This window comes from Pan troglodytes, chromosome 4 (genome assembly GCF_028858775.2).
Source record: "Pan troglodytes isolate AG18354 chromosome 4, NHGRI_mPanTro3-v2.0_pri, whole genome shotgun sequence".
Taxonomy (NCBI): Eukaryota; Metazoa; Chordata; class Mammalia; order Primates; family Hominidae; genus Pan; species Pan troglodytes.
The window spans coordinates 145,741,592-145,767,100 of record NC_072402.2 but is presented as its reverse complement, the minus strand read 5'-3'; the positions used below and the strand labels follow the sequence as shown (position 1 = coordinate 145,767,100).

The 25,509-nt window shown below is 35.9% G+C and overlaps 1 protein-coding gene across 1 annotated transcript in view; it reads right to left on the bottom strand.

Annotated features, from left to right (window-relative positions):
• The window catches only part of SPINK5 (serine peptidase inhibitor Kazal type 5), a 215,166-nt gene that overhangs the window by 108,816 nt on the left and 80,841 nt on the right, over positions 1 to 25,509 (bottom strand). The window contains exons 5-6 of the mRNA XM_063811577.1: positions 20,301 to 20,418; positions 11,148 to 11,247 (exon numbers count right to left, since the gene is read on the bottom strand). The gene's annotated coding sequence lies outside the window, so the exon portion shown is untranslated. The remainder of the gene's footprint in view (positions 1 to 11,147; positions 11,248 to 20,300; positions 20,419 to 25,509) is intronic.

The window sequence follows — 25,509 nt, the reverse complement described above, 5'->3', positions numbered from 1 at the left end:
ACAACCAAATCTAAAGCAGATTGTCCTCTACTACATCCCCAAGACCAGTTGCTTTTTAATGAAATGGCTTATTTTCATTTCTTTATACAATAATTACTGTCTGAAGTCTTCTTTTTGTTAACCTATTTACTTCTCTACTATTTGTGTTTCCCACCAGAATAGAAGCTCCACAAAGCAAGGACCTCACTTGAGAAAGAATTGCATGTTCTTTCTCAGTTTTTATTTCATAAAAATACCATTTTAAACTTATTGTTATCAGTGTTATTGCCTATGTTATTATTATTTTATTCGCTGAGTTGAGAACTTATATTTAGTTTTTCCTACTTTAGAGCAAAAATAAAAGCATTCTTTTCATGGGTATTATAAACCATAAATATAACTTCTCCCACTCATTTTTCTTATTTTTCCATTTAAGAAACAGTAAATCTATTAATTTTCTCCTGGTGATCTCAATTTTGCCTCAAATCTCATTACATCTCCAGCCATGTTTTCATAAATTACAATGTTAGTAATAATTAAGATTTGTTCTGGTCATTTAACCTTAGTTCATTTAAATATCCTCAGTAATCTGAAGAGGTAGCATGATACCTATTTTGTGAATAATATCTAACATTTATTGACTAATTATTTTGTGCCAGGCACTGTTAAAAGTATTCTTAATTTATCTTTGTAACAACCCATTTTACAGATCAGGAAACCAACGAACAGAGAAATAAATTAGCCTGTCTGAGATTTTACACATTGTTAATGGCAACTTTGGGATTCAAATCCAATTCATCTGAATCCAGACTCACTTTCTTAACTTCCATACTATCTTGCTTTCCAATATGGAAAAACTTCCTTTGGGAGAGTTTGAAGGATTTGAGAGTAAGTGGCAGAACAGAGTTTGAACGAGAAACACATATAGTCAGTTCTTCATGTTTATGGGGTTCCTCATTTGTGGATTCAACCAAGCACAGATAAAAAATACTTGAAAAAGAAATTGCATATATGTACTGAAAATGTACAAACTTTTTTCTTGTTGTTATTCTCAAAGCCATACAGTATAACAACTATTTACATAGCATTTACATAGTATTAGGTATTATAAATAATCTAGGGAGGATTTAAAGTATACAGGAAGAAATGCCTAAGTTATATGCAAATACTTCACCATTTTACATGAGGGACTTGAGCATCTGCAGATTTTTATATGGGGGAGGCCCTGGAGCCAATCCCCCAAAGATACCAACAAACAACTGTTCTCTAAACCAGTGATTCACAAACTTTTTGGCACCAGGGACCGGTTTTGTGGAAGACAATTTTTCCGTGGACAAGGGCGGGGGGGAATGGTTTTGGATGATTCAAGTGTATTACATTTATCATTAGATTCTCATAAGGGGCATGCAACCTAGGTCCTTTGCATGTACAGTTCACAATAGCGTTCATGCTCCTATGAGAATCTAATGACTGATCTGACAGGAGGCAGAGCTCAGCTTCACTTGCTTAACCCCTGCTCACCCTCTGCTGTGCAGCCCAGTTCCTAGCAGGCCATGGGCCAGTACCAGTCTGTGGCCCCGGGGGTTGGGGATCCCTGCTCAAAAGTGTTACACTATTTAGTTTATTCTAAAGAGATTTAGTGCCACAATCAAGGTCATGAAACTTCTCTTGACTAAGGAAGTCGTTAGAACCCAAGGCTTCCATCCTCCAGTCACTGCTCATTCTCATTTAACTGCCCCAGTTCATTCTCTATGGAAAGTTTCCCTCTTCACAGGATTGATTAAAATCCTGTGGCTGTTCACTGCTCACTGCTTACACTCACTTTTGTCCCAGCCAATGTGAACACACAGGACTGGCCCAGAAAGGGAACTTCAGTGAGGAATTGCAGGAGCACAAGATAACAGATTTTGCTGAGAAGCTGCAGCACTAACAGCTGTCCTTGACTGAGCAGTACTCAAGTTCAAGGCACTGTGAACACTTTGCATGCATTATCTCATTCAGTTCTTTATAACAACACTGTGAGGTAGCTATCATTACCCTCATTTCCAGGTGAGGAAACAGACTCAGTGAATTTAAGCAACTTGCCCACGGTTTCACAGATAGAAGTGAAGCACCAGGATTTGAATATGAGTCTGTCTGATCCCATAGATGACCCCTAAACACTACACATAGAGAGATTGCCAAGACATAATTAGGCAGGAGCTTTGCATAAAGTCTTCTTTTAAGTCTGTTTATCAATGACTTTTAGAAATGTGATATAGACAATTCAATTAATATGTCACATGGGAAGAATGCTAGATGTGGGAGGGCTCAGAAATCAGTAAGGGCATCCTGAGCTACGAAAGTTTCTGACCTTACATTACAGAGGTGCATAAAATGTTCCACACCCAGACATGCAATGTCATCCTCTCACTGGATGACACATTCAAAGCTGTCATTCCCAATATTGTCATGGTATCATGGCAACTGAATCAGGTCAGAATTCCTGCATGTTAATTATTGCAAAACAGTGGAAAGAGCCTCTCATTCTCAGAATTCAAAAAATCTTCAGAGTTCATCTAGCCCAATCCCTTTCATTGTATAGGTTAAGAAACTGAAGTCCTACTGGCATTAAAACACTAGGTAGCAACTTGAATGACTCTCAGCGACATTATATGGAGTGAAAGAAGCCAGACACAAAAGATTATATGGCATATAATTCCCTTTATAAGAACTTCCAGACAGACAAAACAAACCTATAGTAATAGAAGTTCAAACAGCAATGTCTGTGTCTGGGGGGAAGAGGCAATGACCATAATGAGGCACAAGGAAAACTTTGAGGCAATAGAAAAGTTTTACACTTGGATCTAAATGGCGATTATACAGATACATGTTTACATAAATATTATCAAATTGTATACTTAAGATCTGCAAATTTTAATGTATATAGAGCATGCATTAATGAAAAGAAAAAAAAACCTGCCTATATTTTAAGAAACCTGTCTGAATTGCATTCTTTATTGAATAATACCTAGAGATGCTTTTCTGGTACATTTAGAATTACGTTTAGAATTGGAGACAAGGAAAATTGAGGTACCGAGCAGAGAGCAAGTTTTCTCAAGATCATATAATATGGAAAGAGCTAGAATTAGATTTTACATTTCCATGCTGTAATGCCTTGGAAATATCTGGTATTATAAATAAGTTTCGATGGAGGCCCCTGTGATAAAGTGGATAAAGCAAAGTAAAACCAATATTGAGTTTGAAGCCAGATAATCTGTACTCAAAGATCAGTAATACCATTATTTGTATAAATTACAATGCCTGGCACATGGCAGGCATTCAATGGATTTTTAAGAGGGTGAATAGGTAGATAGAATTAAATATAAATTATTTATCTTTTCTAAATCTAGGAATGATAAAAATGAAAAACATTTGAATATTTTAAATCAGTAATCCTCAAAATACATTCAATAAAAAATGAGATACTTACAATTGTACCAATAGAAAAAAGCTTTCTAGGCTGGGTGCAGTGTTTCATGCCTATAATTCCAGCACTTTGGGAGGCTGAGGTGGGTGGATCAATTGAGACCTAGAGTTCAAGACCGGCCTGGCCAACGTGGCAAAATCCCATCTCTAATAAAAATACAAAAATCAGCCAGATGTGGTGGCACATGTCTGTAATCCCAACTACTCAGGAGGCTAAGGCAAGAGAATCACTTAAACCTGGGAGGTGGAGGTTGCAGTGAGCCAAGATCGCGCCACTGTACTCCAGCCTGGGCGACAGAGCAAGACCTTGTCTCGGGGGAAAAAAAAAAAAAAGAAAAAAAGCTTTCTAGAGTCCAATGTGTTTGCCAATTTTAGTTTAAGCAAATTAAGTAACTTTGCTTGTCTGCAGAACTTCTGTTTAAGTGGTAAAAAATATTCCTAGACCAAAGAGATTCAGCTAAATGAAATTCCTGCAGGAAAATAAAGTTTGTAGCATTTTCTAAAACAATTTGATCACTAAATCCTCCCAGATTAGAACGTTTACTAAAATCTCACAAAGCAGAAACATAGAATATATAGAATGTTTCTATATACTTTGGGAACTATGCTGCATTAATAAAATTTCAGTTTGTTAGTCTCACTGGGTTAATAAAACATAAGTTGCCCCCTGAAAGGGGGCATTTCATTCTTCATTGGAATTTTTCCAAAGACAGGTTTCAAGAAGTATAAATTACATATTGCAGCAATAAATAAAAGTTCATTAATTTATGAAAAGATTTTTGTTGAGCAACACAAATCTTTTTGCAGGTCTCAGTGATCATCTCAACATCTTGCTATAAATAGAAAGGAAGAGATAGCTCTTTTTCAAGGATGTGGGAAAGCATCAAGTTCGGCCAAGGATACCCGGACTAAAAATAAATGAAATGAGATGAGATTCCACTTTTACTAACTCCCAAACTCAAATGTAAACATTATTTTTATTATTAACATGTTTTAAAGATGTGAGGCTCTAAAAAAATAGTTAAATATATTTTGAGGTTTATCAAATGGAGGAGTGAAATATATAACAATGGCACAAAGGATGGAAGAAAGTGAAAGTATACTACTGTAAGATTATTACATACTAAATGGAATGGTATAATATTTAATAGTAGACTGTACAAGTTAAAGACATATATTGTAAACACTAAAATAAAACTTACAAATTTTTAAAAGATACATAACTATTAAGCCAATAGTGGGGATAAAATGGAATCATTAAAAAGAAAATCCAACGACAGCAGGAAAGGGACCAAAAAAAGGCAAAAAAAATTATAAAATGTATGGTAAGATAATAGATCCAAATCCAGTATTATGAATATTTACCTTCAATGTAACTGATCTAAATACTTCAATTAGGCAGTATTTACTGAATAAAAAGCAGAAATCGACTTAATAAAAAAGCAAAGACTCAACTATATAATATCTATAGCCAACCCACTTTAAACATAAAAACATAGATTAAATGTAAAAAGATGGAAAATATGTACAATGTAAATTTTAATCAAAAGAAAGCTGCAGTGGCTACATTGATGTTAGACAAAATAGATTTCAGAACCAGAAATAGTACCAGGGGTAAAGAAGAATATTTATGCATATATTTATGCAATATAAAAGAAGACATTTATGCAGCCAAAAAAACACATGAAAAAATGCTCATCATCACCGGCCATCAGAGAAATGCAAATCAAAACCACAATGAGATACCATCTCACACCAGTTAGAATGGCGATCATTAAAAAGTCAGGAAACAACAGGTGCTGGAGAGGATGTGGAGCAACAGGAACACTTTTACACTGTTGGTGGGACTGTAAACTAGTTCAACCATTGTGGAAGACAGTGTGGTGACTCCTCAGGAATCTAGAACTAGAAATACCACAAATCATGCTGCTATAAGGACACATGCACACGTATGTTTATAGCGGCACTATTCACGATAACAAAGACTTGGAACCAACCTAAATGTCCAACAACGATAGACTGGATTAAGAAAATGTGGCACATATACACCATGGAATACTATGCAGCCATAAAAAAGGATGAGTTCATGTCCTTTGTAGGGACATGGATGAAACTGGAAACCATCATTCTCAGCAAACTATCACAAGGACAGAAAAACAAACACTGCATGTTCTCACTCATAGGTGGGAATTGAACAATGAGAACACATGGACACAGGAAGGGGAACATCACACACCGGAGACTGTTGTGGGGTGGGGGGAGGGATAGCATTAGGAGATATACCTAATGCTAAATGTAGAGTTAATGGGTAAAATGCAGCACACCAACATGGTGCATGTACACATATGTAACAAACCTGCACGTTGTGCACATGTACCCTAAAACTTAAAGTATAATAATGATAAAATTAAAAAAAAGAAACACGAAATAAAATGAGAATACAATGAAAAAAAAGAAAAAAATTAAGTCACAGAGAAATTATAATGTTAAATTTGTTTGCATCTAACAACAGTATCAAATAAATGAAGCAAAACTTGATAAAACTGAAAAAGAAATAGACAAATCCCAATTAGACTTGGAGATTTTAACAGCCATTTCTTAGTCATAAATAGAACAAGTAAAGGAAAATCAGAAAAGCTACAGAAGACTTTACCACTATTACCAACTTGGCCGTTACATTTTTTACAAGTGCACATGGAACAACATTTAGATAGATCATATTATGTGCTGTAAAATAAATCTGAACAAATTCGAAATGATTTCGTTGCGCAAAGCATTTTTCTCTGACCACAAAAACCATTAAATTGATAGTCTTTGAAAAGCAGAACTTGATCTCCCTCAGTTTTTGAAGGCCTACACCCAACAGTCTCTCAATCAAAAGTCCAGAAAGACTATAATACAATCCAAGTGTAGAATGGGTTTCACTGAAACTGTTTAGTTTCAGATAACTTCTTGTTTTTTTTTTGAGACAGAGTTTCATTCTTGTTGCCCAGGCTGGAGTGCAATAGCATGATCTTGGCTCATGGCAACCTCCTCCTCCCAGATTCAAGTGATTCTACTACCTCAGCCTCCCAAGTAGCTGGCATTACAGGCATGCACCACCATGCTCGGCTAATTTTTCTTTTTGTATTTAGTAGAGACAGAGTTTCACCATGTTAGTCAGGCTGGTCTCGAACTCCTGACCTCAGGTGATCCACCCGCCTCGGCCTCCCAAAATGCTGGGATCGCAGGCGTGCGCCATCGTGCCCGGCCCAGTTTTAGATAATTTAACCCCTAATTACATTTATGTGATTAGGCTCTCATCCTGTCTAAAAGAAAAAACTGAAATGGAGGAATAATTCAACAGTACCGGTGGAAAATGGTATCATCTAGATAGAGACTTTATAATTACATCATATACTATGTCCAAAATACTATTTTACAAAATACTAGAGAAGCAACATGGTAACAAAATAAAACCAATTAGCAAGAGAAAAATATGCGAAAGGAGCAGAAGTAAAAATAATCCAGATATTGTAAGTAGTAGAAACAGAATTTTGGTTCACTGTGATTAATACATTTGTTATTTGAAAGAAAACATGAACAAAATAAATGAAAGCATGAGGAACTTAAACACATAAATAGAGGATTTAAAATTAATCAAATGACATTCCAGAACTTAAAAAGATAACACATGAAGTTACGAAACTGCTGGACACAATAGAATGAAGAATTGGTAAACTGGAAGATGGCACTATAGGGAATTTCCTAATTCTGATTTTTAGAAAAGATATGTACAAAAAAAAGAGAGAGAGAGAAATTGTTGCATTCAATAGTGAAATGCTAGTGCTTGCCCCAAAAGGTCAGAAATACAAAAAGAGCATCAACGGCTGCTATTTCTATGCATCATTATAAAGTAAGTTCTAACCATTCCAATAAGTCAAGAAAAGGTTACAATGTTTGGAAAGGAGTGTGTAAAACTGCCTTTTTTTTTTTTCACAGATGACATAATTGTGGACATACAACATCAAATAAAAAGATAAATTATTGCAATCAATAAATCAATTCATCAAGGTCACTGGACCCAGGTCAACAACAAAAAACAATTGTATCTCTATATACTAGCAATAAATAATTGAAAAATAAGATAAAATAGGAACTATTTACAGCAGCATTTTTAGAAAATCACACATTTATGAGTAAATCTTAAGAAAGTAGTGCAAGTACCATTGCACTACTGAGAGACATTAAAATCTGAATAAGTAAAGAAGTATTCCATGTTTTGGGGTCAAAAAAATTAAATATTCAATATATCAATTCTCTCAAAACTTATCTATAAGTACAATATACTCCCAATCAAAAAGGTTGACATTTTTTGCATGTGGAAATTGACATGTGATTCCAAAGTTTATGTAGAAATAGCCAGGAAGATGTTAAAGAAGAGGAAGAAATATGGATGATTTAAAATACAAGATTCCAGTGTGTTCTAGAAAGCTACAGTAATTAAGACAGTATGGATTCAGTGCAAAGGTAGAAAAACACATCAATGGAAAAGAATAGTGAAACCAGAAACAGATCACACATAAACAGTCACTTGGTTTAGGTAAAAGCACCGGTTCTCTTCAGTGGCAACCGTATGGTCTTTTCAATAAAGACTGAAATAGTTAGATATACATATGAGAAAAAAAGGTGAACTTTGACTCTGAACTTACAGCATAACCCAAAATTTATGTGAGGTGGCTCATACCCCAAATGTGAAAGCCAAAGTCAGTAAGCTTCCAGAAGAAAATATGATTAAATACCTTCATGACCTTGGGGTAGGAAAAAAATCTTTATAGAATATAAAAAAGACAAATCACAAAAGAAAAAAATCAACAAAGCAAAAGTAAAAATTTCTGTTTGTCAAAAAATATTCTGAAAGTAAATAGATAAGCCACAGCCTGGATAAAAAACCTGCAATACATAAATTCTGACATAGCTAACATATTTAACATATTATATAAGCTCTTACGCATTTGTTAAAAAAAGAAAAACAATCCATTAATAAATGTGCAAAAGGCTTGACCAAAACTTCAAAAAAGAGGATATCCAAGAGGCCAATATGCATATCAAAAGATACAAAGAATCATAAATAATCAAATCTATGCAAATTAATATTGAAATGAAATAACACACTGACTCAAAGAGCTAAAATTAAAAAGACACACAATGTCAAGTACTGGGGAGTACACTGAGCAACTTGCACTCTCATACCCTCCTGCTGGGAGTATAAATTGACTCAACCACTTTGGAAAACTATTTGACAATATCTCCTAAAGCTAAACACTTGCTTGCTCTATGCTCCAACCGTTATACTCCTAGGTGTAAACTCAAGGGAAGTTGGTGTATATGTCCACTAAAATAAAAAAAAAAGACATGTTCAAAAATCTTCACTAGCAGCTTAGCTCATAACAGCTCAAAACCAGAAAAACCCAAATATCTATCAACAGTAGAGTGGAATAAATTGTGGTATATTCATAGAATGTAATACAGGTGGAATATCCATTATGCAAAATGCATAGAACCAGAAGTATTTATTTTTAGTTTAATTTAAACTATTTTAAAAATAAAAACTGGAGAATATAAAATATTAAGTTGAACTTGTAATCAAATTAACAAAATAAAAATAAATAGGTAATGTGTAACATCTAGAATTACTGTAGTTTATGTGAATGAGACATAATGTTCCAACTTTTAAACTTAGAGTATATAGATGTCATTATTCCATGCTCAGTAATTATTACTAGAAATTTCATGATGGACCTTTATCAGATATATGGATTTAGAGGCACAACTACTATAGAATTATCACAAGAAACTCAATCATCCAGATTTCTAAGTTCAATATGAATCATTAGTGGCTATCCCAAAGCACATGAACTTTGAACATATTTACACATCATTGGAACAAAGGAGGTGATCATTATATTGTGTTCGAATCCACTAAACAGAACACATCTAAAGTATTATGCTCAAGTGTAGATTTCATGTTTTAGAGTTATGATTAATGAAATAAGACCAGGTCCAGAAGAGAGTGACTTCCACAAAACAGCCTGAAAAATATGTCCTGCATAATAATAATAATAATAGTGACATGGCACACAGAGAAGAGTACCTGAAAATACTGAAAGGTTGTCTAGGAAAAGTGAGTGCTTATTTGTTTAGTCTGTATAGCTGCAGAAGATGGACTAGAACTCATGAATAGAAGTTATATGGAGAACAGTATCAGCTCATTACAAAGAAAAGCAAATAATCCAAGATAAACTAACCTGCCACAAGAGGTAATGTATTGCCTACATCTATAAAGATACAGATGATGAGATTTTAGCAATAACTGGAAAGTTAAAATCAATGATGCCGATTTATTTTTTCTTCCACTTCTCAGATACATATTTCTATAGAAGGGTGAAGCTTCTGGAGTGGTATTTTACTTTAGAAGAACTATGTTCTCATAATGGACACCTTTACTTACCAAGAGAAAAGACCTTGAACAAGTCTCTTGACCTCTCTCATCAGTCAGAAAATTGGAAATAATTCAGCTTTATCACATTATTAGAGTGAGAACAAAAAATGTGCACGTAGAAGCTTTTCAAAACAAGCATTTATATATTTGTTATTGCTCTTATTACTTCAGGAATTTTGCTTGTGTCAGGAAGAAAATAGAAAAGCTAGATGACAAGGAGATATTTATGGAACTATCAAAAAGATCTGAGTAGGAAGGAAGAAGCTAAGATTCTCAGGTGGAATGTGGGTGGGCATTTCCTGAGATGTTATCAGGAGGCAGGCAAAGTTTATCAGACATGGTGAAAGGAAGCTCAATTAGGAGATCACTAAGTAGAGAAGGCTCCTGGGAATCAGGACTTCCGCACCTGCTGGCACCTTACCCAACAGATAATATAGCCAACTTGGCCATGTGTAACAAAAGAATCAGTAAAACAATTCGGATTAACACATTAGGTAAACATAAATGGAGTAGGAATAATTTTAAAGAAAGTGGTATCAGTAAAGCAATATCTTAGATAATATGTTATTTAATATGGTCAAGATTTCTAAATAATTTAGAATTGACATGCTGTATGGTTTACCCATGTTCAGGAGGAAGTCATTCTAAAAATCTATACATTCACATTTTGCCTCCCTGAATAAAAAATAATATATATAATTTAATCTATCCTCAAAAACTATACAAAATATAGTTATACCCTCTGGATTTTATTGAGGCACGTGAGATTCTTTGCCATGCACTATGTTAACCCCAAATTGATGTGTTACTTGAGTTCTCCTATAAATTTTCTTTGTTCAGTTTTCTACCTTAGCAGCTTATATGCATAGCCTCACCATCACCGGCATCATTACACAGAATTCCTCAACCCCAAGATACAACACTTTAAGTACACTCTCCGATCATATCACCTTCTTTCTATCCTTCCGGCCTCCAACTCCCACTCAACTTGCTCCTCTTATTAATCACACCCAAAGTCCCTTCTTTACTTCTTATGTTATCTTTTGTGAAATATCCCTTTTTAGCTTTGCTCTCTCTTTGTCCCATAGGTACCTCATGATCGTAACTTCCACAAGTCTCTTTGCAAAATTCTAACCCTAGTCAATGAAGGTCAGCCTTTAAAAAAAATAGGCTCTTGATTCATGAACACCTAATTTTGAATTCCATTTTTGCCACTTACCAGCTGTCTATGACCTGAGACCATTGATTCAACTTCTCAGTGACTCAGTTCTGTATGCATGGCATATGCACTGCTGTGTCTTCGGCATAGAATACACTGCCTGAAAAAACCAGATGCAAGATGAATATTTGTTGAATGAAAATTAACACTAACCTGTTTAACTTCATGGAAAAGGCTATTAATTTCATGTAATGTTCTCTTTTTTCATTTCAAAATATGTTCACAATTTCAGGTAACATTTTCCCCCCATTACAACTCAGGCGAAGAATGACTACAATTATCCAAAGTGAATCTTCCACCTCTTCTCTACATTCCATGCACTGCCACATCTTCAATGCATTGCCTTATCAAATTTCTTTATTGCATTCTTACCACAACAGGATGTTTTCCCTTCAACCCACAAACATGCTTTATCTTTCTCCTATATTGTATTACCTCAGCTGTCTCCTGCCTGCCTTGCCAAACTCTTGGCAAGGGTAGCATCTACTTACGGCTTTTACTTCCTTGCCTCTCATTCATTCATTTACCATCCAACAAATTCATTTTAGCTTCTTTCCCACAACTCTACTGAAGGTCACTAAGCATAGCTGTTTAAAGATCAATTCTTTTTTCATCTATTTCATTTCTTATTATGTGCTACTTTCATTCATGCACACTTGGCTCTGATTGCACTAGCTTTCTGTTTCTAAGACAGAGAAAACTCTTTTCTAACTCAGAGACTTTGCTCTTGCTAGTTCCTTTGCCTGGAAAGCTCTTCTTTTACCTGATTCTTCCCGTAACTTACTTCTTACCTCAAAATAATTGTCGAATCATTTATTTGACAATTTACATCTTCAACATCTACATTAGTTATGACCATGTTCTAAATTATTGAAATACAAAAATTGTTAATTGTTGTTTTCAAGAACTTTGGTCTTGTAGAAAAGTCTACAGATAATTCTAAAACTATATGGGGAGATGCCAATAAAAGGTATTTGGGAAGAGAACAATTGAATCTTTCTAAAAGGAGACAAGGAAGCTTTCATAAAGGAGTTGACACTGGAATTAGATCAGTCATTCACAAATGGGTGTGGTTTTATCCCCCCGGCAATGTCTGTAGACATTTTTAATTGGCACAGTCGTAGGGGACAGGTGGCTATTGGCATCAAGTGATAGAGCCCAGGGATGATGCTAAACCTCCTCCAATGCACAGAACAACACCCACAAAACAGAGGATTATCCAGCTCAAAATTTCAATGGTTCCAAGACTGAGAAATCCTGAGTTAGATCTTAAAATGTTAATAAGGATTTTCTGCCTGCTAGATGACCACAATAGCTTCCTGTCTTTCTGCAAACATCTATTCTATACCCAGTTGCCATTAGCTTTCTAAAATATAAATCTGTTTATGTCACACCCAGTTCACAATTTTTTCTGATACTAATATATAATACTAATATCAATTATTACATGCCAAGATATTCACAAGTCTGTGAGGAAGGTATTGTCCCAAAATTTTTGAAGAGAAAACTAAGATTCAGATAAAGTAAGTAACCTACGGAGTGTCACAACGATGGTTTCCCTTTACCTATAGAATAAAATCCAAATGCTTTGGCATGTCAACTTACTGTACAGTCTGATTCTAACCTTCATTTCCAGTTTTATTTCCCAATAGTCCTAAATGCTAAAAACAAAGGTTTAAGCATTACTAACTGCCATTCCAAAAACATTTTGGGAAACAACACTACCCATCAAAATCAAAGATGTACCCCCCACCTAAGAAAACAATGCAAATCCTAGGCGTACATCTCAAACATATCCTTGCACCTCTGCACTGAGAGATGTGTACAAAAATATTTAAATAAATTTTTTTCCAATAGAAGAGAAAAAGAAAAAAATTCAATCAATACAAATATTTGTCAGTAAAAGATTTCCATTAGTATATTGTGATTTATTCAAACAGAATAGTACATGGCAATAAAAATGTGATATATATATAAATAGTCATGTTATTATATATTTATATATTATATATTTACACAAGTGAAATATTAATAAAAAAACACCAGTAGCAGAAATAAAATACATTATTTATATTCCATATAAAATATTATACTTTATATTCCACACAAAAACCTAAAGAAATTATTTAGATGACCATATGTAAGGGAAAAGCAAAAAATGCAAAGAAATCACAAACAGACAATTCAGGACAGTGGTTACATTTGGAGATAAAAGACGCTCTGAGATCTAGGAACTTCAATATATTTGGTAATATCTACTTCTTAAGATAGACAGTAAGTATATGAGTCTTAACTATATATTTTTTATCCTACATAAACATGGTCTGTATATATAGTATTTAGTGTTATATTACTATTATTTATATGCAGTAAATACTTAAATTTATAACACATAATTATTTTTGAGTTTATATTTTAGTCCTTGCTACACCTTTTGCCTGAAGTGACCTTCCTTTTTTTTCACCTGATAGAATCTTGCTGTTCTCAAAGTAATGTGGTAGTTTGGAGGGGAAAGTATAATTCAGGCAGAGGAACCAAAGAAGCACATGAAGTGGAAGTGACATTTGAACAAGGATTTAAGTTTTGAGAAGTGGAAACAGTCAAATGAGGGTCACTCCAAGCAGAAGGAACTGCTGAACTAAAACAATGGACAATCACAAATTCAAGAACTGCACTGTTGCCGAAGAGAGGCGTAACAGCAGAAAAGGATGAGTTCGAATGTAGAAAGATAATGAGATATTTTGAATGTCATCCCAAAATCCTAATAAGAGGCACTGAAGATTTGAAGAGTTGTGCCATCTGTTTAAAAAAAAAAAAGAAGACAACTAAAAAGAAATAAAAGAAAAAAAAGATGGTCGGGCGCGATGGCTCACGTCTGTAATCCCAGCACTTTGGGAGGCCAAGGCGGCCTGGTATTTGGTATTATTAAATATGAGTTAGATTACTGAATCCCAGAGCTGTAGATTAACTTGAGATAGAACATGCTTATTTGCTAATAGCAGGAGAAAGGCATGGGAGTCTTTTAAGGAGTTACTTCTAAATTTCTAAAAATTACATATTTTATCTTAAGAAATTAACCCACAGTGTTCTCCCTTTTGCTACAATTTTATGAGATGAAATTAGTCACACTATTAAATTGCATTAACCACAAGTCAACAGGATGCCAATTTAGCTATGAAATTATAATACTGAAAATTATTTATTTGCTGGAAAGAATAAATGCAGCTTTTCAAGATGCTTAAGGAACTTTCTAGAAGCTATTACTTGTCTCCACAGTAGGTCTAAGAGCTAGAAAGGTCAAAGACAGTCAAAGCTATAAAGAATATTAGAAGTTATTGGCCAGGTGTGGTGGCTAATGCCTGTAATTCCAGCAAATTGGGAGGCTGAGGCAGGTGGATCACTTGAGGTCAGGAGTTCGAGAGCAGCCTGGCCAACATAGTGAAACCCTGTCTCTACTAAAAATACAAAAATTAGCCAGGTTTGGTTGCAGGCACCTGTAATCCCAGGTACTTGGGAGGCTGAGGCAGGAGAATCATGTGAACCCGGGAGGCAGAGGGACTCCAGCCTGGGTGACAGAGCAAGACTCTGTCTCAAAAAAGAAAAATTGGAAGTTATCTAGTTCAACTTTTTCATTTTACTAATGAAGAGACTGAAGGAAAGAGATACAAGGTCACAGGACAAGCCATTTCATACACTCATTAAGACAAATATTTATTTAACTTCTACCTTGTACCAATAATTATGTTGGTATCACAGCCGTATATAAATTCCAGGTTTTCAGACTCCCAGCTTCGAGCCCCTGTGCTACAACATGTGCAGCCAAGCATTAAATAAGCAAACAATTCACCAGGCACAAATTTCTGTGACTGAGATCCATGGCCCACCAGTATTGGAGTCCTGGGCCCTAAATTAGACCTACTACATCAGAATCTCTTGGGAAAGGGCTATAAGAGCTGCATTTTAACAAGTTCCCTGAGGTAATTACATATTAATACAAGGTAATTCTCATTAACAAAAAATGTGAGGAGCACAGGTCAAAGAGAATAAACAGGAAAAAGCAAGGATTTAGATTTTTAATGGAATTTAGGAAGGCAAACAGTTAACACCAGCCAATACATTCCCATAACCAGGAAAGAGACTAATCCTCCAGTCAAGATATAGCTCAGAATCTTACCAATTAGTCAGTTACCTATGAATTACACTTCACCATTCACAAGTACGTTCACATACAACATCTCATTTGATCAACACAAAAACCCTGAGAATACTGATGCAATTATCTTCTTTTTTCTATGAAAAAAGACTATAGCTCAGGGAGTTTAAGTAGTTCGTAAGAGGTCACACATTAAGAGACGAGGCCAGAACTCCTTTTCATTACACTACAGGTTCTTCATCTGTTAAATAAAGGAGTTGAATTTGGTGGAAATTGAAATTCTCTTTATGATGTATGAAAAATGGGACACGTGCTTGTCAGTGCCTATCTATGTGGTTTAATTCACTGGAGAGTCAAAGTCAATGTTCCCTTTAAGAAAACAGAAGAAATGAAGGCCAAACATGTCTTATCAGATTGACACGCTGAAACTAACTTAGAGAAGAGTATCATATGATAAACCAATATTTGGTGTCTCAAGAACTTACTCCCATGACTGCTATCTGCCTTTGTGTATTCTTTTTTGAATAGATGCTTCCTTGCAGGTGTTTCCATGATGTTACAGGTCAACATTGCCAATGTTCTTCTTTCTCCCATCTGCATTCCTTCTGCAAACACTAATACCATCTTACATTAGGTTTAGCACTGTGCAGTTCTTAAAGGGTCTTCGAAGACTTTTCATCAGATCCCGGCCAGTTGTTTGTTGCTATGTTCTTTTAGCTGTTGAGGCTTCTGGGCTCCCGATTTAAATCCTTCTCAGCCTAGTGTCCAGGGCTCCCCATGAGTCACCCTTCTTGAGATTCTGCTTCACCTGTTGTAGCCAGTGCAGCCAACTAGACTTCTGCTTGGTCCCGTCTTATTTACCTGAATAAAATCCCAGCCCTTTTGAGCCTGGGGTTTTGCATTGCTTCCTCCCCATGTCCCCACAGCCTAGAGTCCTGCCCCGGAACATTAAGCAGAGCCTAATTCCTTGCTAATAGAGTTCTCTGAGGCTGTAAACTTGACTGGGTGCCCAAATATTGTCCTCTCAACCCCCTACCATAATGCTCAAGCTCCTCCATAGGAAGGCACTCCCCCCAAATTTAATGCCAAACTCCTGTAATGCGAACAGCTTAATAATAACAGCAATACAACTGACTGTGTCCAGGAGCTTTCCAAGTGCTTTATATGTATTATCTCACAATAATACTATCAAAAAATATTATTACTTTCATTTTACAGTTGAGAGAACTGAGGCTCAGGGAGATTACATATAGGCTGAGTATCTCTTATTCAAAATGCTTGGGACGGGAAGTGTTTTGGATTTCAGATTTTTTCAGATTTGGGGATATTTGCACGTAGACTTACCAGTTGAGCATTCCTAATCTGAAAATCTAAAATGTGAAATGTTCTAGTGAGTGCTTTCTTTGGACATGACCTTTGAGCATCATGTCGATGCTCAAAAAGTTTCAGATTTTGGAGCATTTCGGATTTCAGATTTTCAGATTAGGGATGCTCAACCCGAACTGACTCAAGTTCACACAGTTAAAAAATGGAAGATTTGAACTTAGATTGGTTAAACTTTAAAATCCATGTTCTTCACTAACAGCTAAACAGGCTAACTTAATCATCACCTGCCTTTCATCATAACCTTCCTATGAATATTGAACTATGTTGGCTGGCCTAAAATTTCGAACAGCATGATCTGTGATTGAGTTCCTGCTTGCCATTGTCTCATCCCAGTGGGTGGATAGAGCCCCATGTTCCAGCCTCTCCGAGTCATTAAATCCCACTGAAGTTAACCAGGCTATGCCTAGAATTATCCCAATATATAATATGTCATCTATTTGATCCTCCCAAAATCTTGGTGGAATTGACACCACATAGATCATAAGCCCCACTCCCTATATGAGAGTGGCCAAGACACAAAAAATTACTTTGAATAGTCCGGGTTAAATATAGCTAGCCAGAAGCAAAGCCATGACCAGACCCAGGTTTCCTGACTCAAACACTAAAGCTTCATGCATTAAATTCACACCAAATACATTTAAGCTAGACAAGGCATATAGAAAACACACACGCAGAGTTCAATACATCACTGTGTTGAAGTGCATACAAATGCAGCTCTGTACAATTGCTTGGGGCTAAGATGTTACCATTCTCTTCACCCTTACTCACCACCTCTTTATACCACATTAGCCCATATGCTAGAACAATGCTAATCCATGCAGTGTAGGAGGCAGTTACATTCAGTGATCCAGAGCCTATGACCTGGTGCATTTGAATGACACGATATAATTAATGGAAGGAAGAGGAACAAAGGAATGAAGTAAGAGTAAAGTGAGTAAGAGCCCTGGGTGGTTCTAGACGAGAATCAGGAAAGGAAAAATTCTGTTAATGGGATTGAAAGTTTACTGTGGTAAAACAGATTTTTTCCAAGGTTAGCCTAGGTTTCTCAAACTATTTTTGGATGAGCCATGTCAACATCTGACCAGGCCCCAGCATAGCAGATGCAATCAATACTGTTGATGAAAACTCAGGAAACATGGAGGTTTTTCACTGAAATACCAACCCTTGGTATTTTTCACTGAAAACAGAATTCTAAGTGGACAAGAAACTTCCATAGACAACTCATTCTGTACCCTTGCTTGGAGACATTGTTCCCTCTACTCGGCTTCTCAGAGCAGTGTAGAAACTAAGTAGGAAGGGCCTCAAGTGGCATCTCTCCCAATGCCTTCATTATATAGGTGATGCAACTGAGGCACAGAAAGAATAAGTGACTTGCCCAAGCTCACATAGTGAGTCATTGTCAAAGCTGAGGCACAAGAACCCAATGTACTCTTCCTTCCTCTCAGGAGTTACATAATTCATGTTTTTCTTATTATTATTTTATATTTTATGTTATTAGCATGCTACAAAAGAGTAGTCAATTTGAACTACAGCAAATGAAAGCAAGATACTAGGATGATTATTGTGTTTTGAGCATTGTGAATGTTTCCTTTGGTGAGAAGGAATGGTGAAAAATTGATATATTCAACTGGCTACCATTTTTCTGCTTTCTTTTTTTTTTAAGAGTATGAAATGATGAACTGATCAACTAATTAATCAAATGGAGGATTAGTCCTTAAATTAAAGGTAGGTTAGACCAGACCACTTTAAGATCCCTGGAAACATTGAGACTCTACGACCCTGAATAGAGAAGGGTGTGAACCCTGGACTCTGAGTCCAAAATTACATATCAGTTGAAATCCCAACTCAAACTTAACCAGTTTAGATCAAACTCTTTCTGTAAAGAAAAAAAAAAAAAAAAGCAGCATCATACTCTTTTTGTTTCAAGAAAAAAAAAAAAAACCTGACCAGCTCTGCAACCATGGATAAATCAGTTAATCTTTCTGAGCTTCAGTTTCTTTACTCAGATAAAAAGACCAATAAGCCCTATATAAGCCTCAAGGTTATAAGGAACATATGAAGTTGTGTATTTAGCAACAATTTTATTCTGCATTAATATTAGTCTATACAGTAATTATAAAAATTCAGATACTACATATGTATGTATATATTCATATATATGTATGTGTGTATGTCTATATTTATGTATATATATGTGACTATGCATGTACCTATTTATGGACACATATATGTACAAATGTAGGTATGTATATTCATACATATTTCTGCTTTGGCTCTGTGCCCAGCTTAACCAAACTGCACCCTCTTATTATAGCAGCACTCCCATAGGGTGTACCATACCTGTTTCAATTTTACTTCCTATGAACAATCATCTCCTTCCCCTTCTTCCTGCATGTTTCTGCCAAGGTTCACACAGCTGACATTCATGGAGGTGAAATGGCTCACCTCGTTTGCCTATGGCTATTAAGTCTTAGCATTCTGTTTTTCAGCATTCCATTTTGTGACTTAAGTTTCAAGTGACTTTTTAAAAGAACAAATAAGTTTTGCATATATTTTTGCTTATTTTTTCCAACGCCTGCCAGAATTTTCTATAGAAAATACATGTGCATTTTTTCCTTATGGGATTTCATTATCAACCCTAGATATGAAACTTTTGAATTAAAGGCCTTCGAACTGAGGATGTGGTCATTTTCCAGTCTTTAATTTACAGATGAGACAGGAATAATCAGCTATAATCCTCTTGGTGTATACAATGTCTAGCATAAATTAGGGGTTCAAGATTTGTAGAAGTGACATTTTCATGCTGAAGTACTATTAGCATTGAAAGTAAATGGAAAAAAAAAAAACTGGTAAACTTAGAAAAGGAGAAAGTTCCTCAAATTACTGCCTGGGAAGTGCTTTTCTTATTTACAAAGCCCTTTTACTTACCATATCTCATTTCAGCCTCATAACAACACTCCTAAAGAGGCAAGTCAGGGTGGGATTTTTGTCATTTTACAAACAGGCATCTAAAGTTTAATAAGGTTAAGTATTTTGCCTGAGGACTCCTGTATAGGAACTGGAGAAGTCCAGACCTAATTAAGGACTTTATCTAAAACATAAACTTTATTTTCCAGGACTCAATATCAGCTGTTTCATTACTTTTTGTTCTCAAAGCATCCTATATTAACATTATCAAATAATGTTGAGAATTCCACAAGTCAAAAGTTGTATCTCTATTTATGCAGTCAAGCCATAATACCTAATGTGCATGTGGACTCCAGCAGCTTGCAAAACCTCAGGGACCCCTTCTTACCACAGAAATGTGATTCCCTTTACCAGGAACCACTATGTTAACATAGTTTGCAAAGTGATCTATTTGAAGGGAGCCTGTTTCAATTACAAGATCTTAATCAGCAAGAGATTTATTATCTCACATAACAGGAAGTCCAGAGGTGGAGCAAGCCTCAAGACTGGGTGACTCAGTAGCAAGGTTTGCATCATCCTCAGGCTGGAGGTCAACTGGTTGCAGTAGTTCCAGGCATCAAACCACAGGAAAAAAAAATCATCTCTCCTTCAGGAATTGTAATTCCTAGAAATTTTTACAAAAAGCTTATGGCAGACATCCCATTTACCTGTGTTGAGTTTAGGTAATTCTAAGCTAATCACTGGCAAAGTCAGTAGAATTTCCCTCACATCACTCAGGTCCGGCCTGGAGCTTCTGGTAAGACCAGCTTCTCTGGAAGCACAGGGCTACAAAAGAGATGAATAGAGAACAAAATTAGCATCTGCTAGGTGAAGAGTGATATACATGCCGAGTAAAGAAATAACAGTGCTTACTAGAGGACAACAGGTGGGTGTATCTGCAATGTAGGAACAGGACCCATGTGAAAGAATGCTTCAGTGGAAGTCCTCATATTAGACAATAGAAGTTGCTTCATAAATATCTTTAAAACATATGCCCAGGCCGGGCACGGTGGCTCATGCCTGTAATCCCAGCACTTTGGGAGGCCAAGGAGGGTGGATCACAAGGTCAGGAGATCAAGACCATCCTGGCCAACGTGGCGAAACCCCATCTCTACTAAAAATACAAAAATTAGCTGGGCATGGTGGCATGTGCATGTAATCCCAGCTACTTGAGAGGCTGAGGCAGGAGAATCGCTTGAACTAGGGAGTCGGAGGTTGCAGCGAGCCGAGATTGCTCCACTGCACTCCAGCCTGGCAACAGAGCCTGGTGACAGAGTGAGACACAATCTCAAAAAATAAACAAACAACAACAACAACAACAACAACAACAAAATATGCCAATACCTGACATTTTAGGGCAGGAATACAATAAATGTCTTTTTGTAGTTTATTAACTTGAATGACAGAAAATTATCATTTATAAAAGATGCAAGAATTGCAATAACAGCATATCGGTTTCAGTAGTAATTCATTCACAAAATTCATCAATTAACAAACTCACTGAGCAAGTGCTATATGCCGGATAACATTCTAGGTACTGGGCATACTAACATAAATAAATCAATGTGTGTATTGATGGTTGGGGCAAGATAGATGGAAATTATTATAATATAATGTGTTTCTTCTTATACTATACAAGTATGGAAGGATGGACTCATACATTTGGTTTAGGCTAATGGATATGTGCATACGCTGATTAAGAGAAATTATTAATAAATGTAATATAGAAATGTATGCATACTTTCATCATACCAATATTAGAATGGAGAATTTTTATTGTTGACCCCATTATGTAGAAATGATTTCAACAGTCTATGCATTATAAACTTCATACTCTAGTTGAAAATTGAATTGCATAAAGACATGGATCAGTAGCATGGCTAGTTCCCCAAGTGCAACTCTAACAAGATCAGTGCAAATGACAGTTAGCTAACTACAAGCTATATTTGCTAAAGATTTGACAGGCAACTCTCTATAAAGAATATTCTGATAATTTAAAGATGGAGCCCAATGTTTAGTTAAAAATTAATAAGATCCCTTGTAGTAAGTACTTAGACACTTTACAAATAAAGTCTTAATTATCAGAAATCCCTGAAGTAGGTATAATTATTATTATCACTGCTTTTTACAGATTGGGAAACTGAAACTCAAAGGATGTTAAGTAATTTGCCCCAGGTATATAAGCAATGACAAATGAAAGTCTGAACCCAGACTCTTCTGTCTCCAAAGCCTATGCTTATGTTTTTCAAAATGTGGTCTATGGTCAGCTATATAAATAGCATTTGGGATACTTGTTAAAAATGCAAACTCTTTAGTCCCATCCTGGACCACCAAATTAGAATCTTTGAGATGGAGCCAAAAGTTGTGCATTTCACTGGGTTTTTCGCCTACTATCTGTTAACACATTGCTGTGCTACTCTGCCTTATGATGTTTAAGAAACCATTATGGAGAAAAGATTAAAATCTTACTACTAAACACACAAGAACAAAGACTTTCTGAAGTTTATCTTACCTGGAAGCTTTCATTGTGTAGATAGGAAAATTCACTGACTAAAAGCTTAGAACCTAAGTTTTACATCACAATCCCAAAATTATACCAGGTGGGAGTATCTGCTGGTACCTGAGACTCCTGGAGTTTTTCTCCTCCTCTTGACTCCAACAGTCTCTATAACTTTGGAGAAGTCACTTTTTATCCCCAGGTATTAGTTTCTTTACTGTTAGCTTCTGGTGCACTAATCTGTCCTTCTTAAGAATGATTCTGAGATCCACTCAGGAAAAGAACTTTCCCAGAGCATACAGCTCAACCAAATGCTTCCAGGATTTCCAGCTCACAACAAAGAAATGTCCACCAAGGAAAGGTAACATAACATCACTTCTCACTTCTCTATCCAAATGCCCTTGCATTTTCTTATTATTATTTTCTATCATCCCAAAATTCTTCCAGGAGCAAAACTGGATGTAACATGTAAATAAATGTCTCTCCTTATTTCTTTCAGATAGCAAGAAAAAGTAACAGGTTCAATAAAGATTCTCCAAATTATTAAAGTGACAGAGGTAGAAGGGAATTTATAAATACTTATTTAACCCTCTCTAATTTTTATAGGTAATAAAACAAGAGAGTGGCTGCAGCAGGTGAAATACTCCAATGTTACTGCATGATATGGTTTGGCTCTGTGTTCCCACCCAAATCTCATCTCGAATTGTAATCCCCATAATCCCCACATGTCGAGGGAGGGACCAGGTGGGAGGTGATTGGATCATGGGGGTGGTTTCCCCCATGCTGGTCTCATGATAGTGAGTGAGTTCTCACAAGATCTGATGGTTTTATAAGGCAGTTTTCCCTGCTGTTGCTCGCTCTCTTTCTCATCTGCCACCATGTAAGACATGCCTGCTTCCCCTTCCACCATGATTGTAAGTTTCCTGAGGCCTACCCAGCCATGCGAAACTGTGAGTCAGTTAAACCTCCTTTGTTTATAAATTACCCAGTCTCAGATAATATCTTTCTAGCAGTGTGAGGAAGGACTAATACACCACACTACATGAGACGAATGCTTAGGCCTTCTGGTCTCTGCTTCCTTAAAACAGTACAAGTGCTGCTATTGCTGCTGCACCTTCATCCATGGCTCCATGGCTCCATGGCTCCATGGCAGGGCAGGGCTGGGCAGTATTTCTCAAAATTTGGGACCCTCTGCCTTATCAACCTAGAAAAGGATTGAATTGGTTTCAGATTATGTTGAGTCACACAACGGAAAAGTAAATTCTTGCTGATTCTTTTCGATCTTTTTACTTTCTTCACAGAGAAAGTCTCAGAATGGTGCTAATATGGCCTTAGCACCTCTATAACCTGATGATCTCCCTTTTTAAGAAATTGAGAGCAATCAGTTTGTCTTATTGTATTTATTCTTATAATTACCTTCTCTTTATGGCAAGTGGTATAAAATTTCTGAATATGATGCTGATATAAATTTTTCTTCTGAAATCAATCAATTTAAAGAAAAATATTAAGCAAATGATAGTACAGGTAATGTGATTTTTTTAAATCTTGAAAATGGTACAAGAATGATTCAAGTATGACAGAAACCGACATAATGGTTTGAACACAGGCTTTGGAGTCAAACACACTTGGTTTTCTAACCCAACTTATAGAAGTTAAGATTTGAGGTAGTTTATATATTCCTTCAGGGACGTACTTTTACTATTGGCAAAAGTGGCATTAGAAGTGTCTACCCATAGTTGGCTATGAGGATTAATACAGTGATAACTTTTACTCTTTTACTATAGTGCTTGGTACCTAGGAAGTGTTCAATAAGAGCTGTTATTTTATCATCAGTGGCAGCACTACCATCATCTTGGCCATGAAATGTTGATATAGTTCATCTTCTAGGACCACAAATTTTAAAATCTAGGTAATATTTTTAAAATTGCTAAAGTGCATCTAATCTAACCTTTCCCAGGTCCTACTACTCAAGGCTTAAATTTCCCCTAAAAGTGTTTTTAATTTGTGGTATATGACTTACTATATTTTTTCAAGCTTTTATTAATTTCCAACTAAACTTTACCACACTCTTTAATGATGATAGAGGCAGTAGTATAAGCAGTATAAGGAGTGCCCTCACTGTCACCAATAGATCTTTCACTTTATATTGTTCAAAATATCATTTATAATCTTCACTATTTAGAAATCATTAGGCAGTTAGTAGAGGGGCTATTATTAACAGATTAAAGAACAAGCAAATGCATAACTAGATCACAAATTTGCAATATTTTGATAACTGTGTTTCAATATGTTGGTTTCCTTGTAATCCTATGCATTTTATGTTAAGCATTTGTAAGTGTTCTGAGAAGCAAACTAGAGGTGTCATCCCACCACCACAGGTGTCCTTGGCACATACACAAAACATTTAAAGACCCCTGCTGTACAGCCTTGCCAGACTGTGGCCCTGTAGACTGCTTGTATACCTAAGAAGATTTCCAATCTTCAAAGACAATCAGTCATTCCACATTTGTCTGGGTGGGTTTTTAAAACAGTAGACAACAGATTCCACTTGGTGGTAATGGAAGCAGGAACCACTGTGCTAAACCACAATTCAAAAAAAAAAAAAAAAAAAAGAAGCAAAAAAGAAGCAAATTATGATACTTACTTTGCAAAATATCTCAGTTACCAGCTAAGAGAAATATTAACAGAGGCAGCCAAATTCCCAATATTTAAATTATCTAGAAAATAAATATAAAAGGTTTGTATTCAGTTTCAGAGTGTATTCTATCTATGGGCTGCTTTCTTATTTATTTATTTAAGTCAGAAGATATATATTGCTGCATTGTTCACAAATTACTTGTCTTGCTAAACAAAGGGAGAAAGGGGTATGAAAAAAGCATCAGCTTGCAATCATTCTAACCAATCCAACTGCTCTACAAAGGCATATAAATAGTTAAATCAAAATTTCATTTGTTCCAATTTATTTCATTTACAGAAATGAATCATCATGCAAAACAGATCTGTGATATGTGCAATAGTCCATAAATTAGGCAGCAAGTATTTTTATCTTCTCAGAATTAAGAGAGTTATCTAATTTATGACATATCAAGATACCGGAGAAGTCAAGTCAGTGGTGGAGCAATGTGCAGATCCAAGGCATTCTTACTTCCAATTTAATGCCCTCCCCAGCACGCATGGCCAGAGAGAGAGAGGAGGATTTTAGGAATGATGGGTAGACAGAGAAAGGGAAAGAGATGGTGTTGCAGGATTTTTCCTTAGTTCAGCTAAAGACAGGGTTCTTATCTGTCTCACGGCCATGAACATTTAGGCTCACAGAAAGCTTAAAAGGTGAGTAAAGCAGGGTTTTATTGGGTACAAAGGGAAAAAGGGGGAAACAGGGA